This window comes from Macaca nemestrina, chromosome 18 (assembly GCF_043159975.1).
Source record: "Macaca nemestrina isolate mMacNem1 chromosome 18, mMacNem.hap1, whole genome shotgun sequence".
NCBI lineage: Eukaryota > Metazoa > Chordata > Mammalia > Primates > Cercopithecidae > Macaca > Macaca nemestrina.
The window spans coordinates 48,909,202-48,916,594 of record NC_092142.1 but is presented as its reverse complement, the minus strand read 5'-3'; the positions used below and the strand labels follow the sequence as shown (position 1 = coordinate 48,916,594).

The 7,393-nt window shown below is 46.0% G+C and overlaps 1 pseudogene; it reads left to right on the top strand.

The window, feature by feature from the left end:
• Positions 1-5,479: 5,479 nt before the first annotated feature.
• On the top strand, positions 5,480-5,970 carry LOC139359870 (non-histone chromosomal protein HMG-17 pseudogene; annotated as a pseudogene).
• Positions 5,971-7,393: the final 1,423 nt, after the last annotated feature.

The window sequence follows — 7,393 nt, the reverse complement described above, 5'->3', positions numbered from 1 at the left end:
TCTGTCCAGGTGTGTCCACAGCAGGCAGAGCTCCACACATCTGGTGTTGTCACTCTTCCACGGTGGTGTCTCTGCAGGTGATCAGTGCTGTGCCAGTTAACAGCTGTGTGATCTCAGGCAAGTTACCCAACCCTCCTGTGCTTCAGTTCTTCACCTGTGGAGTGAAATAGCAAGAGAAGCTTTCTCATAGGATGACTGTGAGGATTGAATGGATAGCACCTGAAAAATGTTTATAAAAGTGCCCCGCCTACACCCACAAGTGCTATATGAATATTAGCTATTATTATTCATATTTTTGGCCTGGAGTTGGTGGCTCATACCTGTAATCCCAGCACTTTGGGAGGCTGAGGCAGGAGGATTGCTTGAACCCAAGAGTTCACAACCAGCCTGGGCAATATAGTGAGACCCTGTTTCTATCAAAAAATCAATGTTTGTATTACCCATTCAGTTGCTTAGGCCAAAAATTTAGGAGTTATACGTGCCCTTCCTTTCTCCCCATTTCCATCAGCAAATCCATTCTTCAAAATGTATCTTAACGTCTTCCACTTTTTCTCCTAAATGTTCTCAAGTTTTGCCTTTCACACTGAAGCCTTTAGACTGGTCAGGAATGTATTCAATCTCTTTTTATTTCCATATAGACTACCAGTTGGGCCAGCATTGTTTATTTACCAAACCCTTTTTTGTTGCCCTGCTTGGCCAGTGCCATCATAGCTGTAGCCAGTTTCTACGTCTGTGAGGGTCTGTTTTTGGGCTCTCCTCTGTTCCACTAGGAAGTCTTTTTCTTTTTCTTTTTTTTTCTTTTTGAGACAGAGTCTCTGTCTCTCAGGATGGAATGCAGTGACATGACCTTTGCCCACTGCAGCCTCAACCTCGTGGGCCCAAGTGATCATTCCACCTCACCCCCTGAGTAGCTTGCTTGCTTGCTTTCTTTCTTTCTTTCTTTCTTTCTTTCTTTCTTTCTTTCTTTCTTTCTTTCTTTCTTTCTTTCTCTCTTTTTCTCTTTCTTTCCTTTCCTTCTTTCTTTCTTTCTTTTCTTTCTTTCTTTCTCTCTCTCTCTCTCCTTCCTTCCTTCCTTCCTTCCTTCCTTCCTTCCTTCCTTCCTTCCTTCCTTCCTTCTCTCTCTCTCTCTCTGTCTCTCACTTTGTTACTTAGGCTGGAGTTTAGTGGCATGATCTCAGCTCACTGCAACCTCTGGCTCCTGGGTCCAAGTGATCCTACTGCCTCAGCCTCCTGAGTAGCTGGGATTAAAGGCATGTGCCATCAGGCCCGGCTAATTGTTTTGTGTTTTTAGTGACGATGGGGTTTCACCATGTTGGTCAGGCTGATCTCGAACTCCTGGCCTCAGGTGATCTACCTGCCTTGGCCTCTGAAAGTGCTGGGATTACAGGTATGAGCCACCATGACTGGCTAATTTTTGTATTTTCTGTAGAGACAGGGTCTCACTTTGTTGTCCAGGGTGGTCTCAAACTCCTGACTCTGGGGCTCAAGCAATCTGCCCACCTGGGCCTCCCAGCATGCTGAGATTATAGGCGTGAGCCTCGGCCTCCCAGAGTGCAAGGATTACAGACTGTGCCTGGCCTGGGCAGTCATTATTGATCTTCCCTCCTCCTCACTCCTTATATGCAATCCATCAGCAAGTCCATCCTCCCTCCAAACACAGCGAAAGCCCTTCTACTCCACTCTTCATCACTGCTGCTGCTATTTTTCTTTTTCATTTTGAGATAGGGTCTTGTTCTGTCACCCAGGCTGGAGTGCAGTGGTGCGATCACAACTTACTGAAGCCTCAACCTCCCTAGCTCAAGTGATCCTCCCTCCTCAGCCTCCCAAGTAGCTGGGACTACAAGCATGGCCCACCGTGCCTGGTTAATTTAAAAAAAAAATTATAGAGATGGGAGTCTCTCTATGTTGTCCAGGCTGGTCTCAAATTCCTGAACTCAAGTGATCTTTCCACCTCAGCCTTCCAAAGTGCTGGGATTACAAGCATGAGCCACTGCACCTGGCCTACTGTTGTTCTTTTTCTTTTTAAACTTTTATTTTAGGTTCAGGGGTACATGTGAAGGTTTGTTACCTAGGTGAACCCATGTCATGGGAGTTTGTTGTACAGATTAATTCAGCACCCTGTGTATTAGTCTATTCTCACTTCTATAAAGATATACCTGAGACTGGGTAATTTATAAAGTAGAGGTTTAATTGACTCACAATTCTGCATGGCTGGGGAGGCCTCAGGAATCTTACAATCCTGGTGGAAAGTGAAAAGGGGAAAAGGGAAGAAAGGCATGTCTTACATTGTGGCAGGAGACAGAGTGAGCAGGAAGGGAAGTGCCACACATTAAAATCATCAGCTCTTGTGAGAACTCACTCCCTATCATGAGAACAGCAAGGGAGAAATATGCCCCCATGATCCAATCATCTCCCACCAGGCTGCTACTCCAACATGTGGGGATTACAATTTGAGGTGAGATTTGGGTGAGGACACAGAGCCAAACTATATCTTTCTGCTTCTGGCCCCTCCCAAATCTCATGTTCTTTTCACATTTCAAAACACATCATGCCTTTCCAACAGTCCCACAAAGTCTTAACTCATTCCAGCAAAAACTCAAAAGTCCCAGTCCAAAGTCTCATCTGAGACAAGGTAAATCCCTTCTGTCTATGAACCTGTAAAATCAAAAACAAGTTAGTTACTTCGAAGATACAATAGGGATACAGGCATTGGAGAAATGTTCCCGTTCCAAGTGGGGGAAATTGGCAAAAACAAAGGGGCTACAGGCCTTACGTAGGTCTGAAACCCAGCAGGGCAGTCATTAAATCTTAAAGGTCTGAAATGATCTTTGATTCCATGTCTCACATCCAGGGCACGCTGATGCAGAAGGTGGGCTCCCTAGGCCTTGGGCAACTCTGTCCCTGTGGCACTGCAGGGTATAGCCCCCATGGCTGCTTTCATGGGCTGGCATTGAGTACCTGCAGCTTTTCCAGGTGCACGGTGCAAGACGTAGGTGGATCTATAATTCTGGGATCTGGAAGACTGCCCTCTTCTCACAGCTCCACTAGGTAATGCCCCAGTGGAGACTCTGTGTGGGGGCTCCAACTTTACACTTCCCCTCTGCGTTGCCCTAGTGGAGGTTCTCCATGAGGGTTCCACCCCTGCAGCAAACTTCTGCCTGGACATCTCAGCATTTCTATACATCCTTTGAAATCTAGGGGGAGGTTTTAAAGCTCAACTCTTGTCTTCTGTGCATCCTCTGGTCCAACACCTTGTGGAAGCCACCAAGGCTTGGGGCTTGCATCCTCTGAAGCAAAAGCTGGAGCTATACCTTGGCCCCCCCCTTTTTTTTTTTTTTTTTTTTTTGAGACGGAGTCTCGCTCTGTTGCCCAGGCTGGAGTGCCGTGGCCAGATCTCAGCTCACTGCAAGCTCCGCCTCCCGGGTTTATGCCATTCTCCTGCCTCAGCCTCCTGAGTAGCTGGGACTACAGGTGCCCACCACCTTGCCCAGCTAGTTTTTTGTATTTTTTTAGTAGAGACGGGGTTTCACCGTGTTAGCCAGTATGGTCTCAATCTCCTGACCTCGTGATCCGCCTGTCTTGGCCTCCCAAAGTGCTGAGATTACAGGCTTGTGCCACTGCCCCCGGCCTACCTTGGCCCCTTTTAGCCATGGCTGGAGCTGGAGTAGCTGGGATGCAGGGTGCCATGTCCTGAGGCTGCACAGTGCGGTGGGGTCCTGGGCCTGGCCTACCACGAAACCATTTTTCTCGGCCTCCAGGCCTCAGGTGGGAGGAGCTGCTATGAAGATCTTTGAAATATCCTGGAGATATTTTCCCCATTGCCTTAGCTATTAACATTCAGTGGCTTGAATTTCTTTCCAGAAAATGGGTTGTTCTTTTCTACCATGTGGTCAGGCTGCAACTTTTCCAAACTTTTATGCTCTGCTTCCCTTTTAAACATAAATTCCAATTTCAGACCATCTCTTTCTTCAAACATATGAGCATACACTTTTTGAAATAACCATGTCACATCTTGAACACTTTACTGCTTAGAAACTTCTTCCTCCAGATACCATAAATCATCTCTCAAGTTCAAAGTTCCACAGATCTCTAGGGCAGGGGCAAACTGCTGCCAGTCTCTTTGCTAAAGCATAGCAAGAGTGACCTTTACTCTGGTTCCCATTAAGTTCCTAATCTCCATCTGAGACCGTCTCAGCCTGGATCTCATTGTCCATATCACCATCAGCATCTTGGTCAAAATCATTCAACAAGTCTCTCAGAATTTCCAAACTTTCCCACATCGTCATCTTCTTCTGAGCTCTCCAAACTGTTCCAACCTCTGCTCATTACTCAGTTCCAAAGTCACGTCCACATTTTCGGGTATCCTTAACCAGTACCCCACTCTTGGTACCAACTTTCTATATTAGTCCACTCTTACACTGCTATAAAGACTTACCTGAGTCTAGGTAGTTTATAAAGAGAAGATATTTAATTGACTCACAGTTCTGCATGACTAGGGAGGCCTCAGGACACTTAAAATCTTTTTTTTTTTTTTTTTTTTTCTGAGACAGGGTCTTGATCTGTCACCTCGGCTGGAGTGCAATGGCACAATCTTGACTCACTGCAGCCCTGACCTCCCAGGTTGAAGTGATTCTTGTGCCTCAGACTCCAGACAAGCTGGGACTACAGGTGCATGCCACCATACTCGGCTAATTTTTTTTCTTTTTTTTTAATTTTTTTTGAGACGGAGTCTCGCTCTGTCGCCCAGGCTGGAGTGCAGTGGCCGGATCTCAGCTCACTGCAAGCTCCGCCTCCCGGGTTCACGCCATTCTCCTGCCTCAGCTTCCCGAGTAGTTGGGACTACAGGCGCCCGCCACCTCGCCCGGCTAGTTTTTTGTATTTTTTAGTAGAGATGGGGTTTCACCGTGTTAGCCAGGATGGTCTCGATCTCCTGACCTCGTGATCCGCCCGTCTCGGCCTCCCAAAGTGCTGGGATTATAGGCATGAGCCACCGCGCCCGGCCTTTTTTTTGTTTGTTTGTTTTTTGAGACAGAGTCTCACTTTGTCACCCAGGCTGGAGTGCAGTGGCACAGTCTTGGTTCACTGCAACTTTCACCTCCCAGGTTCAAGTGATTCTCGTGCCTCAGTCTCCCGAGTAGCTGGGACTACAGAGGTGAACCACCACACCTGGCTAGCTTTCTGTATTTTAGTACAGACAAGATTTCACCATCTGGCTAATTTTTAAATTTTTATTAGAGATGGGGTTTCACTATGTTGGCCAGGCTGGTCTCAAACTCCTCACCTCAAGTGATCCACCTGCCTGGGCCTCCAAAAGTACTGGGATTACAGTTGTGAATCACCATGCCCAGACAGGAAACTTACAATCATAATGGAGGGTGAAAAGGGAAGGAGGCATATCTTGCATGGCAGCAGGAGAGAGAGCGAGCAAGGGGGAAGTGCCACACTTTAAAACCACCAGCTGGAGCAGTGTGAAGAATAGGTGAGAACGACCCCCGGACCGACCAAAGCCCGCGTGCGCTGCATCCTGCGTCCAGCACCTACGTCCCGCTGCCGTCGCCACCATGCCCAAGAGAAAGGCTGAAGGGGATGCTAAAGGAGATAAAGCCAAGGTGAAGGACGAACCACAGAGAAGATCCACGAGGTTGTCTGCTAAACCTGCTCCTCCAAAGCCAGAGCCCAAGCCTAAAAAGGCCCCTGCAAAGAAGGGAGAGAAGGTACCCAAAGGGAAAAAGGGAAAAGCTGATGCTGGCAAGGAGGGGAATAACCCTGCAGAAAACGGAGATGCCAAAGCAGACCAGGTACAGAAAGCTGAAGGTGCTGGAGATGCCAAGTGAAGTGTGTGCATTTTTGATAACTGTGTACTTCTGGTGACTGTACAGTTTGAAATACTATTTTTTATCAAGTTTTATAAAAATGCAGAATTTTGTTTTACTTTTTTTTTTTTAAAGCTATGTTGTCAGCACACAGAACACTTCATTGTTGTTTTTGGGGAAGGGGCATATGTCACTAATAGAATGTCTCCAGAGCTGAATTGATGTGGGGAAAAGACCTTTCCCTTCTAGTTTTGAGAGACTTCCTCTTGGTTCCCAGGAGGAGGGAGTCCCTGACTTTGACACACATGGCCACCTTGGCACAAAAGCCTTGTGGTATGGAAAAACAAATTTGTTTTTATGTCCTCTTCTCCCTTTCCATCTTTCAGCATAGACTTAACTCCCTTAAGCCCAGACATCTGTTGGGACCTGACCTCTAGTCATTGGTTACCAGTGTGGCAACCTGGACTTCCCAGTGATGCCACTGAGATGGCACCTGTCAAAACAGCATTGGTTCCATTTCTAGATTGTGGATCTTCAGATAAATTCTGCCATTTTCATTTCACTTCCTGAAAGTCAGGGTCAGCTTGTGAAAAGTTGTTAAACAACATGCTAAATGTGAAATGTCAACCCTCACTCTAAACTTTCCCTGTTCAGAGCATCAGATGAAGACTTCATTGGGTTTTATAGTGGCTTTCTGATTTTTGGTAGTGCATTGAAGAAGGGAGTTTGAAAGTTGTTGTATACTGTTAACGATTGTCTGCCCATGTCCTGCCTGAAATACCATGATTGTTTATGGAAAGTATCTTTAATAAAGCTGGATACAGTTTGGCTTGGAAAAAAAAAAATAAAACCACCAGCTCTAGTGAGAACTCACTCCCTCTCATGAGAACAGCAAGGGAGAAATTCACCCCCATGATCCACTCATCTCCCACCAGGCCCCTACTCTGACATGTGGGGATTACAGTTCAAGATGAGATTTGGGTGGGGGCACAGAGCCAAATTGTATCGCCCGGGAATAAAGCCCAGTACCCAATAGTTATCTTTTCTGCTCCTTTCCCTCCTCCCATTCTCCACCCTCAAGTAGACCTCAGTGTCTTGTTCCCTTCTTTGTGTTTAATTTTATTAAAATAGTGTCACATTGTGAATATTCTTTTGAAATTGGTTTGTTTACCATTATTAATTCTAAGATTCATCTGTGTTGATGTATGAGTTTTCATCATTTAGCTTGCACTTACAAGTGAGAACATGTGGTATTTGGTTTTCTCTTGCTGCATTAGTTTGCTGAGGATAATAGCCTCCAGCTCCATCCATGTTCCCACAAAAGACATGATTGTGTTCTTTTTTATGGCTATTATTTTTCAACCGAATAGTTGTGATGGTTTCCACTCCCCACTTCCACTCTGGAACCCCTGCACCCCCAGTAATTCTCCATAGTGCAACTCAAGAGGGCATGTTCCCCTTTTATCCCTTTTAAAATGTCAAAATATTTAATATGTACAAAAACATGTAAGTACATATATGTAAGCATATGGAGGCGGTGAGGCATGGACGTTAAACAGCCCCTGTAAGCACCCCTTGCA